Source organism: Phalangium opilio, unplaced genomic scaffold (assembly GCF_054372755.1).
Source record: "Phalangium opilio isolate 3A_F unplaced genomic scaffold, DU_Popi_V2 ptg000003l_1, whole genome shotgun sequence".
Classification (NCBI taxonomy): domain Eukaryota; kingdom Metazoa; phylum Arthropoda; class Arachnida; order Opiliones; family Phalangiidae; genus Phalangium; species Phalangium opilio.
The window spans coordinates 6531190-6544722 of record NW_028324145.1 but is presented as its reverse complement, the minus strand read 5'-3'; the positions used below and the strand labels follow the sequence as shown (position 1 = coordinate 6544722).

Genomic DNA, 13533 nt, shown 5'->3' with positions numbered 1-13533 from the left:
ATATATATAAGAAGCTTTATTAAGTAATGAACAAGCAACAGAACAAGTAAAGAAGTATTCATGGAGCACGCGACTGGTGAGTACTGCAGGCTAGTTGACTCGAGACATCAAGGAACAGTCTGGTGCATACCTTGAAAGAGTTGGAATGATGTAACATATATGTATGACGGGCGGGTAACCCCGATGACTAAGTAAATAGACAAGTGTAATATATATATAAGAAGCTTTATTAAGTAATGAACAAGTAATAGTACAAGTATAATACATATGTACAAGAATAATAATAATATATATAATAATGTAAAGAAGTCTTCATCGAGAAACAGTGTGGTGCATACCTAGAAAGAGTTAGAATGATGTAAAAACAAATAAGTATGTATGTATATATGTATGTATGTATGACGGGCGGGTGATCCCGATGAGTAAGTAAATAGACAAGCAAGTATAATATATATATATCAGAAGTACAAGTAAAATATATATGTACAAGAATAATAATAATAATAATATAAAGAAGTCTTCATCGAGAAACAGTCTGGTGCATACCTAGAAAGAAAGCATAGTTAATGAAGTGATAAAAAAATAAAACAAAGATTAATACTCACACTACTAGAAACTATTAGGCATGAAACATCAAGAAACAGTCTGGTGCATAGATCCCATTGCTAGAAGAGCGAAAAAACTTAGAAAAAAAAATAAAAAAAAATAAAAACAAAGTTTAGTACTTACACTATAGTAGGCCAGTAGACATAGAACTTCAAGAAACAGGCTGGTGCATAGCTCCTTTTCAAAGGAGCCAAAAAAGACTTTAAAAAATTCTTAAAACAAGAAAACATTAGTTAGGTGTGAGTGGGACTTAGCGCGAGCTTCAAAGTACAAAGTCCCTGGTGCAGACCACCATTTCCCGAACAGACTGACAGACACAAGGAAGTGACTGTCAGAGTGTTCGGGAAATGGTGGTCTGCACCGGGGAAACAGAGTACCTCGATCGGCTCAGCGCTAAGGCTATGGGAAGGGAAACCACTACGCTTATATCGGCATCGAACTAATAGAGAGCGCACCAAAGAACTCACGATGTGAGGAAGCTAAGGGTCAAGTCTACGTGAGCGAGCGGTCAGCGCGTACCACAGAGTGCCTCGAGTTCATTTGGTGCATATTGCTCAATCTACAGCACGACACGTCTTAGCGAGTGGGTGTGTATGCAGGATTTGTAGGCTTTCTAGGCTTAGTCTATGTAGTAGGGGCGATTACTAAGAAACCCTTAAACGAGACGGCTACCTTACGAGGAAACTAAGTCTTTGCCACCAAAACCACTTTACCGTCAAGTATTGCCAATGTTTATCATCTCTTTAACTAATACTAACTACGTTCACTATATTAAATTATATTCTCAAATATGTTACTATCAACTGATTTTATTCTTTTCAAATTAAAATTATATTCTCAAATATATAACTACTTTCACTATATTAAATTATATTACCAAATATTTAACTCTTTCAACTAATTTTATTCTTTTCAAATTAAAACTTCAATAATTAAACTAAGATTCAATTAAACTATGCGGATTAAATCTCGCAATCATTGGCATTGGCATGGTTCGGCAAAGACATTCGACTATTCCTCGTAAAATAACACCATCAACGTTTAAACTACAATGCGCAAGTATCATGACTGAAATTCCTTCTAACAAAGGTCCTTAACAAGAGACGCAACTTTTAAAACGCAAACCATAATAAAATACGTATTCTTTGACTTTTAAATTAATTAACTAAAGTTTCAAACTACCTCGACAACGGTTTTCGCAATGTTTCTATTCAACACACTTTATTCTAAACACCAAGGGAACCAATTATTACACGAATGCTTCTTCAATTACTTCACCATAATAACCCTTGCTAACTGTGCCCATCTACGACTTCCGTTAACACCTATAAAACATTAACTTTTCTCACCCAACACTAAATTCCATCCTCGCTAACCCTACCACTACTTATCTCAAAGAACTTCCACCAACCTAAATACTCTCGCCCATCTCTATCATCGAGAGACCCCGGCTAAACTCTATCATCGAGAGACCCCGGCTAAACTCTATCATCGAGAGACCCCGGCTAAACTCTATCATCGAGAGACCCCGGCTAAACTCTATCATCGAGAGACCCCGGCTAAACTCTATCATCGAGAGACCCCGGCTAAACTCTATCATCGAGAGACCCCGGCTAAACTCTATCATCGAGAGACCCCGGCTAAACTCTATCATCGAGAGACCCCGGCTAAACTCTATCATCGAGAGACCCCGGCTAAACTCTATCATCGAGAGACCCCGGCTAAACTCTATCATCGAGAGACCCCGGCTAAACTCTATCATCGAGAGACCCCGGCTAAACTCTATCATCGAGAGACCCCGGCTAAACTCTATCATCGAGAGACCCCGGCTAAACTATCATCGAGAGACCCCGGCTAAACTATCATCGAGAGACCCCGGCTAAACTCTATCATCGAGAGACCCCGGCTAAACTATCATCGAGAGACCCCGGCTAAACTATCATCGAGAGACCCCGGCTAAACTATCATCGAGAGACCCCGGCTAAACTCTATCATCGAAAACTCCGCTAAACAACCTCTTTCTTTCCTAACAACTATCCCCTACTACAATCCTTCAACAAGACACCCCAAGAAGCATTCGTGTATTAATCGATCACCATACTCAAATAACATTGCAGTTCTACCAAACTTGACTCCATTTAACAAACTACCATTTCTTTTCCAATACTATCTCTTATGCTTTATTACTTTCACCACTTCAACTATACTTCCTCCATATTACTCGTTATTATGGTTGCGTCAAAAATTAACATCTCTAAAAACATCATACCCTAACAACATTTGAATTCAGTCATATACCGACAACATTGTATAGGTCTCCTTCATCGCCAGAAACGTTACTCTTGCGTATAAAATATTTCGCGGAAAACTCTCTCTCGTGTTCAATCCACAATTTAAATCACTTTCATTTGTTAAACCATTGTCTTAACTACAACACTTCTGTGTATATTAAACATTTTATAATAATATTCATAATAATAATAAATATATAAATAAATTGTTTCACAATAAACTCCTACATTAACTACCCTACAAATAGACTTAATATGCAAATTCGACCTCTTCAAACACCACACTCCAACCATTACTCTTCAATAAAAACACTTAACCACTACCACAGACACAACAGGACCAAACAAAATTACTTATTCCCTTATTACAACGCTTATATTAACGCTACAAATACCCTCGTCCTTCCTAAAGACCACTACCCCTAAATCCATTCACTACTAACCAAAACACTGCCATTCATTGTTCCAAGACCTTCAAACCTATGTTTGCCAAAAAAATATCCACAACAGCCGCCCAATCAATAAATTACCTACATACTCTTTGGGCATAACACTAAGCTACTTAACCTATACCCCGTTCGTAACACCTTGCTACCTAAACTACAATACCTTCATGCCTAACCCAAATATACATTATATTAAATAATAAGGTTCTATTCCCATCATAACTAACCTATAATAAAACAACCATGCTTCTATTCTCCATCATAGCTAACCTATTATAAAACAACCATGCTTCTATTCTCCATCATAGCTAACCTATTATAAACAAGCATGGCTCTATTCCCCATCATACCTAACCTATAAGAAATAACCATGGCTCTATTCCCCATCATACCTAACCTATTACAAACAACCATGGCTCCATTCCCCATCATACCTAACCTATTACAAACAACCAAGGCTCTATTCCCCACCATACCTAACCTATCTCATCATAATTAGCCAAGGCTCTATTCCCCATCATACCTAACCTTGCATAATAATAACAGGGGTCTGTCCCATTTTCAATCTATAACACGCAATATATATCTACCTAACATACCCAGTATTTAATAACACAACATACGCCCTCAAACTAACAAGTATTACTCCAAAATAAGCAGTGTTTGGCAATCTACAAATACACCTCTCAAATACGCTACATTCCATTCAAACAGACATACAACGTAACCCGCTGCATATACCATTTCTCGACAATCATAAACAAACTTCTACCAAAATTATACACGTAAGAAAAGTACACTTTCTTCACATTGCTCGTGCCGCCTAATATAATATAAACCTACTCCATCCGTCAATACTGTCCGACCGTGACACGGGAAAAAAAACCCCAAGAGCGTGATAACCTACACATATGCTCCCTCCAGTACCAAAAATTACCTCTTTCAACGGCAATGTCTTGTACTACTTACAATAAACCAATCACCTCAATTAACTCTTCCCTCGTTACTGACTCCCTCCAGGCCCTTGGGCCGAGGCTTCCTCGCTTCCGACCGCGCCCCTATGGTCTACACCCACACCCTAGCAATTCTTCATAAAGTGTACTTTTCGCTTTCCATAACTATTCTGCTTTGCTACAAACCGTCTCAAACCACCTTACATACACCCACCGAAACATATTTTTCTATTCGAAATGAACGCAACTTAACAGCGCATATAAAATCATTAAAAATTAAACCTAATTATAACCAACGTACTAATCAACTGCCACTATACCGCTAAAATGCCTTCAAAACTAACATTCAAATCTAAAATGCCTTCAAAACTAACATTCAAATCTAAAATGCCTTCAAAACTAACATTCAAATCTAAAATGCCTTCAAAACTAATAGCTTCAAATCTAAAATGCCTTCAAAACTAATAGCTTCAAATCTAAAATGCCTTCAAAACTAATAGCTTCAAATCTAAAATGCCTTCAAAACTAATAGCTTCAAATCTAAAATGCCTTCAAAACTAATAGCTTCAAATCTAAAATGCCTTCAAAACTAATAGCTTCAAATCTAAAATGCCTTCAAAACTAATAGCTTCAAATCTAAAATGCCTTCAAAACTAATAGCTTCAAATCTAAAATGCCTTCAAAACTAATAGCTTCAAATCTAAAATGCCTTCAAAACTAATAGCTTCAAATCTAAAATGCCTTCAAAACTAATAGCTTCAAATCTAAAATGCCTTCAAAACTAATAGCTTCAAATCTAAAATGCCTTCAAAACTAATAGCTTCAAATTAACGAAATACTACACGCAAATTGTCTAATAACTACCCGCATTGACTAATTTACCTAATGATTTATTCATTTCAATTTCCATTTCGCATTACTTATTGCGCTCTTTCGAATAGAAAAACCAAGTACAGCCTCCTCACTGTTCGCAAACCCGGCCATCAAAACCCCTCCTTAACCACCAACAAACACAAATAAATTCACCAACAACTCCATTCCGTTCTTCCCCCAATCATGGGCAAAGAGCCTTTTGCAACACAAACATTTCATACGAAATATAATCACCCTTCAACTCTGAATTTGCATATTTTGTCTCTAACATGATCACCTACTTCAATTAAAACTAAAAACGAAGCCAACTTTGACTTTCCCTACGCAATTTGTGGATTTCACCACGATAAGAGAGTTACCTAACTTTACTATAAACTTTTGTATGACATGCTCCTATTTTTAAATATAAACCTGCTACGCCAAATAATAAGTACTGGTTTTTGCATTCCCTATAATAACACAGCGTTACGCCTCTAACAGGCAACAAAAAACGCTTCCAAAATGGCCGCTTAAATCATGGCCGCTTAAATCATGGCCGCTTAAATCATGGCCGCTTAAATCATGGCCGCTTAAATCATGGCCGCTTAAATCATGGCCGCTTAAATCAGAACCGGTTAAAACAGAACCGGTTAAAACAGAGCCGGTTAAAACAGAGCCGGTTAAAACAGAGCCGGTTAAAACAGAGCCGGTTAAAACAGAGCCGGTTAAAACAGAGCCGGTTAAAACAGAGCCGGTTAAAAAAGAGCCGGTTGAAACAGAGCCGGTTGAAACAGAGCCGGTTGAAACAGAGCCGGTTGAAACAGAGCCGGTTGAAACAGAGCCGGTTGAAACAGAGCCGGTTGAAACAGAGCCGGTTGAAACAGAGCCGGTTGAAACAGAGCCGGTTGAAACAGAGCCGGTTGAAACAGAGCCGGTTGAAACAGAGCCGGTTGAAACAGAGCCGGTTGAAACAGAGCCGGTTGAAACAGAGCCGGTTGAAACAGAGCCGGTTGAAACAGAGCCGGTTGAAACAGAGCCGGTTGAGACAGGGCCGGTTGAAACAGAGCCGGTTGAAACAGAGCCGGTTGAAACAGAGCCGGTTGAGACAGGGCCGGTTGAGACAGGGCCGGTTGAGACAGGGCCGGTTGGAACAGGGCCGGTTGGAACAGGGCCGGTTGGAACAGGGCCGGTTGGAACAGGGCCGGTTGGAACAGGGCCGGTTGGAACAGGGCCGGTTGGAACAGGGCCGGTTGAATCAGTACATGGCCGTAAAATCACATTGTCCACTTAAATCATGGCCGTAAAATCATATTGTCCACTTAAATCATGGCCGTAAAATCATATTGTCCACTTAAATCATGGCCGTAAAATCACATTGTCCACTTAAATCATGGCCGTAAAATCACATTGTCCACTTAAATCATGGCCGTAAAATCACATTGTCCACTTAAATCATGGCCGTAAAATCACATTGTCCACTTAAATCATGGCCGTAAAATCACATTGTCCACTTAAATCATGGCCGTAAAATCACATTGTCCACTTCATCCAATTGCCAATAAATACAAGGCTATATATAAATCTAATGGCTTCGCACTCATAATGCGCCAACGTGGACAAACCTAACAACCTTACCACTGACGCGTTTCAAAAACCAGTACAAACTACTTAACGTGCTTTAAAAGAGTAACGTTTCTAATACACCTCCCTAAAAAACGTGTCCAAGCAACGCGATGAAAGTCCATTCTTTACTTCGATTCATTCCATTATTCTTTCAGGTTTATTTAAACCATTCGTTATTCATTTCAAATTAACTAAAGTATACGACTTCTACTCTTAATTCATTTCTTTCATTAATTAATTACCATTTCGATTAACTATTTCGCTTCTACTTCAAACCATTACTTTCCAAAAATTACCATCATTACGTTTTTCTTTCACTTTCAAATTTCGAATTCATTAATTGCCATTGCAATTTTTCTTTAAATTTACTATCATATTCTATATCTTTCATTGGACTTTCATTTTCATTTCATTTTCTAGGGGTTTTAGGGTCTTGCATCTACAATTCTACACCGACTTCAATAACAATGACCTCTTAGTAATTAACAATCGTTATGAATTAAATATTCATTAAATAATTCCTTTCATTCATTTCAATCATACAAAATCAATTACACACATGTTCAACTTTCCTTAAATAAAATATACTACAATTAATCTATCTTCAAATTCCATTTCAATATTAAAATAACTAAAAACCTAAGCCTTACTCTAAAATATAAGCAACTCAAACAACAGAAAAAAAAATAAAAAAAACAATGGCCTAACCAAAGTTTTTATTTTTCAACTTTGGTAAAAAAAAATTAAAATAGCTTCACATATTTGGTATGTCTATTGCCTAACGATTAATTCCAAAAGTTCTTAAATTTACGCTAAATATTATTCTTTGTCTTTTAATGGACACACCTTCAAGGTACGCGATTAAAAAATTACTCTTTTGGAATTAATAACAATGTACTCAAATCCCTAGCTAGAAATTAAGCATAAAATTAAGCATAATAATAGCATAAAATTATTTGTCCAATATTATGACGTCAAACTCTACTACATTTAAGCCCACTAAAACGTTCACAACATAATTTCCGTGAAATTATAAGATATCATTAGCTTCTATTGCAAAAATCTCCATTCAATACTAAGCATAAAATGAAGGGTGCCATCGCTTTAACTACAATTACTAATAAACGCAACCGCCAAAAAGGGAATCTCATTATTCCCACTTTAGCGGTTCGCTTGCCCTAATAAATCGTACGAGACTTAGTCGCCATATTTACCAGTAAAGCGTACTAATGCCTCCTAACCTAAACTGATTAAAAATGAGCGACACCACCCTTCGTCTAACGTCATATATTGGACATCTTCCACATTCAACACTTACGCCACTTCATTTCATCCATACGTAAAATTACTTCCAAGAGGTCATTACCTACTCCATAAACTTAAATTTGACTTCTCAAATTTTATACCTTTTTCGGAAAGCACCACTTTTCCGTTACCATTAAAAATAACCACTTCACTACAATCTTCGGATTGGATATATCACTAACTTAATATCGTATTAACGTGATCTCCTGCATAGGTAGAGGGGACTTCATAACCTCACAAGATAGCGACACATAGTTAAATGTTTTATTAATTTAAATAAGTCACACCGCCTACAATGTCTATAACCACCCATCCCACTCCGAAAATTCATAATTCCAAAGCTACACGTTCAATTGAGAACCAACCCAGGCCAAAGCTACACGTTACATTGAGAACCAACCCAGGCCAAAGCTACACGTTACATTGAGAACCAACCCAGGCCAAAGCTACATGTTACATTGAGAACCAACCCAGGCCAAACCTACACGTTACATTGAGAACCAACCCAAGCCAAAGCTACACGTTACATTGACAACCAACCCAGGCCAAAGCTACGTTCAATTTAGAACCAACCCAGGCCAAAGCTACGTTCAATTTAGAACCAACCCAGGCCAAAGCTACGTTCAATTTAGAACCAACCCAGGCTAAAGCTACGTTCAATTTAGAACCAACCCAGGCTAAAGCTACGTTCAATTTAGAACCAACCCAGGCTAAAGCTACGTTCAATTCACAAATAACCCACGCCACAAACTGTGAAAATATTCCTTCAAATCTCTTCAAATTGTAATGACATGTGGAAAATAAGATGTCCCATTTATATAAAATATTTCCTTTCAAACTTTTCTTGACAATTAATTGAAACGAAAATTACCATAATTAAAGTGGCTTAGTCTTCAAACGGTATCAATCAACTTTATTTCAGTTTCGCTCATTCGAATCTTTGAAAATTATAGTCATAGGTATATTGAAGTGTTTTAAATTATCGTGTAAACTTTAAAAACCATTACTTCTTTTCCTAAAGATTCCCTACATTACTAAATACGTTGTGATAATGCGCAACCAAAATTTTAATACAAGTACTTTTAAAAATTTCAAACATGGCACGATATTTTAAAGCTCTTCAATATACCGTCAATAACATCAACAGATTCGACCAAGTCCAACCGAAACAAAAATATAAATACACCTCTTCATGACTTCCTAACTAATTATGGCTACTTTCTCTTTCATTTTTATAACATAAAACCATTATTAAAATTAAACTTCGCACATTTCATTACAATTCTCAAACATTTAAATAAATATTCTCACAATTAGGGCACCGCCATGTGAAAAGCTAACTGATTTTTCCCCAATGAAGTGAAACTTTATATAACATAACATTATACCTTAAAATAACGCCCAATTTCCAAATAATAAAGAAAATATATTTAAATAAATAAACGACCTCTTATCACAAAAAAAAAGAAGAAAAAAGTGGTTTTATTACTCTAAAAACGAGCACTACTGTCCTGCCTTTAGTTTAGTACCATACGCTACACCGAACCTTTCACCCCTACGGCATTCCTTGAATTCTCACAATCTGATTCACCTTAGCCTAACGTAGGGGGGTAAGAGGTTCGGTTTAGCAGACGACACTTAACCAATGCCGGCACAGTAGTCCTTGATTATTTTTAAAACTAAATAAATGCTAATTTTTTTGTAATAAGAGATCATTTATTCTAATTCTAATATTCATCCTTTAATTTTTAGGAATGGACCGCTCTTCTAAAGGGAGGGTGAAGTAGAAAATCAAGTGATTTTTTTATAGATTCTTCTACTAATTATAAGACCAATCTTCATAGTGAAACATTTGGGAAATACCTCCGAATGATTTTATAATTCAAATTAGGTTCAGATTTTAAGGATATTTTCAAGTAAGCCCATCTGACCAATCGCGTAACGCCTTGCCTTTTTATTAACAAAATTCTCGTGGCACATTCCATGTCTCGCGCCACGATTGTCACGTCGGGCGCAAATTTTATCAAATCTCGTGATAAATTTCATTCCACATGGAGTCATGGAACGTGCCACGAGAATTTTGTTAATAAAAAGGCAGGGCGTTACGCGAATGGTCGGAGGTCCTTATTTAAAATCATCCTTAAAATCTGAACCTAATTTTAATTTTAAAATCATTCCGAAGTATTTCCTGAATGTTTCACTATGCAGACTGGTCTTGTAATTTGTAGAAGAATCAATAAAAAAAATCACTCATTTTCTAGTTCACCCTCCCTTTAAGGTATAAAGTTATGCCAACTGAACTTGGCCTCAGAACGCGTTATATCGCATTTGAAAGGCAATTTGGACAGGCTTCTATAGCGCGAGAAACCAACTGGGCCCTACTCATACGAAACTAATTAGTCTATACCGTATCCCGCTTACTAACAGCCATTCCTTCCTAATTAACTATTTCTAGATTTCTACTAATAGAAAAAATGCGCCTATTGCGCCAGTGATAACTGTGATCACAAGACAAGAGCTTCTTGCCAAATATTAATAGTGTCGCTATCTCGTTAAGCTATACCCTAGCCTAACTCGCGTAAAACAATAAACATTCTATTTCCTACGGCTTGGACACGGAGCTAACCCAATTCCAAAATTTTCACACTTTTCCCGAACCAAAATATTCACACTTTTCCCGAACCAAAATATTCACACTTTTCCCAAACCAAAATTCAATTTCACAACCTCAATTACGATGATCTAGATGCTGAAGATAGTTGACCTCTGTTGATCCACTATGATGATGGCGATACGTTGACCCATGTTGATCCACTATGTTGACGGCGATACGTTGACCCATGTTGATCCACTATGATGACGACGATACGTTGACCCATGTTGATCCACTATGTTGACGGCGATACGTTGAACCATGTTGATCCACTACGATGACCGTCGATCCGGGTCGTCCACAATCGCCAATTTCAAATTAAATAAATTCTCAGTTAGTTAAATGCACATTTTTAACTATTGGACTGCCACACCAAATTATCATAGCGTTGCGTTTTAAATATCATTTACCATCACATAATTAAACTTTCAATCGCCTTCGATTCAATAGCCACTACACTTCCTACATTGACCATCAACAACGCTACGTAATTAGTGTTTAATACCATTATTACCAAATCAACAACTTGCTAACAAAATCATCTACTTTCCATAGAAATAACTCAACAATCATTTTAATTTCATTTGCTTTTAATGATATTACTCAAGCTAAATTCCTTAACGATAATACTATCATTTCGACAAAATAAAAACCGGCCTAAATAGCCGGTGAACGAGGCTTACCTTTAATCGGGCAGAGTTTCCCCTTCACTGATTATTTCAGCAACGAGACCGCAGCGAAAAACTTCCCTATTTTATACTAAATTTCAACGGGGCGTCTCTGCTATCTACACGTGGCAAAAAATTTTTTATTTTTTCGACATAATTTTAATTCCTATTTCAAGATAAATTTACGCCATTATCTCTATTTCTTCTCAAAGATAAAAAAATTATAAATCATATAAATACCTAGCATTTTCCCCTCTCTAATCACTCATTCGTTTTGTCTTCAAGGCTTCAACAACTCTTGAACTTACGCTGCATTTAATCTGGAATTGCTCCTGACTTCGCCTTCGGACTCTCACTTAGCCAGTCTTCCATTCAACTTAACGTTCCCTCATCTCGGATTGCAAGTTCCCTCAACGAACGATTGTCACGCTACTCAACTATTGCCAGTCTTCCAATCAATTTAACTTTCCCTCATCTCGGACTGCAAGTTCCCTCAACGAACGATTGTCACGCTACTCAACTACCGCCTGACCTCGGATAGCTAATTCCATCAACAAAACCACTCATTCTACTCGAGTAACGCCATTAACTCTACTCAACGTTGCGCTAATTACAAGTAACTAACCCTTACCTAACCTACGCCCCATTTCTTTTCTCCTTCTTCAACCCACGTTCATTTTTATCACCCTGCAAAAATCAACAATATCTCCGACGATTTTAATTCGGATTCCTAACTTTTTCTTAGCTCAACCGCACATTGTTCGTCGGAATGGATCTACTCAAGCTACAAGTACATTACTAGGACAACCGCGAGACGTGGTCCCAAGCGAATCCCCGAACGACTGTCATTCTACCCGACTAACGCCTGGTCTTGGATTGCTAGATCCCTCAGCGAACGACTGACATTCTACCCGACTAACGCCTGGCCTTGAGATGCTAGATCCCTCAGCGAACGACTGTCATTCTACCCGACTAACGCCTCGCCTTGGATTGCTAGATCCCTCAAGCAAAGACCGTCATTCTACCCGATTAACGTCTGGCCTTGGATTAGTAGTTCCTCAACTAACGCCATTAACTCACCTCAACGTTGCACCAACATCCTCGCCATGCGTTTGCCACGTACTTAAAATAACGCTTCAACCCAAGTTCATTTCTATCATCGTTGACTACAGTCATCTCGGACTACTTAGAACTGTTAAATCAGAAATCTCGTTTTCTCTTTTTTTAAATTAAACTTGTAAGCGACCCTGTTTAAAATACTGTATAAAAAAAAGATACTCATGTCAATCCTTCTTAGAAACCTTTTTTTATCGTTATTTGGCCAATCATAAAATTGATCTTTGAACTCTTAATTGTTTACCTCTTGAAACGATTATCTTAAAATTTTAGTCGCAATATTTTATTCAACCTAGGAAGTTAGGGATTCGTCTGCGAGTCCGCTTTATGGATAAAAATCTAAATTGTAACTCGGACTTTTAACAATATTTTATTCAGCCTAATAAGTTAGGGATTCGTCTGCGAGTCCGCTTTATGGATAAATATCTAAATTGTAACTCCGAACTGACTTCTTTAAGCTACTATTAAAGATATTGTTTTTGTTAACTTAACTCAAGTCGTTGTTGGTTATACTATCCTCATTTTAAATCCGCGCGTGTCGAACGAACATCTTCAAAGTTCTATCTAAAAACTTTCGGACTTTTTCAGTCGGGTTCGAAAGCGATTTAAGCTCTCCCAATACGAGTAACTAAGTTTCCGCGCAACATTTTGGTGCCGAAACCCGGGAGGATACGCCGATTTAACCTTAATACCTTGGAGGGTCTACAACAACTACAAGATCTGGACTTTGCCGCCAGAGAACTTACAAAAACAATAAGAAAACGTAAGCCATTGCGAGCTTCAGTTATGAAGACTATTTCTGCGCTTCGGAAAGAAATAGATGATGGAAACTCTTGTCTCGATCACCTTCAAAATGGCATTCTACTTCTCAACAATAAGGAGGAGAAACTGATCTTACTAAACGCTACCGTGGAGCGTCTCATCGATAGCCCTGAAGAAGAGGAAAGGGAGTTCGAGACCTGTGTTAAGTTCAATGACAAAATCATCGAGGTTCGTGGAGCCACGCAGCGACTACACGAT

At 37.5% G+C, this 13533-nt stretch overlaps 1 long non-coding RNA gene across 1 annotated transcript; it reads right to left on the bottom strand.

Annotated features, from left to right (window-relative positions):
* Positions 1–216: 216 nt before the first annotated feature.
* LOC149717381 (uncharacterized) lies at positions 217–11751 on the bottom strand. The gene is made up of 5 exons (XR_016366718.1): positions 11638–11751; positions 10804–11563; positions 730–783; positions 606–665; positions 217–546 (listed from the first exon to the last, which is right to left on the bottom strand). It is a non-coding gene; the product is annotated as an uncharacterized LOC149717381 (long non-coding RNA).
* Positions 11752–13533: the final 1782 nt, after the last annotated feature.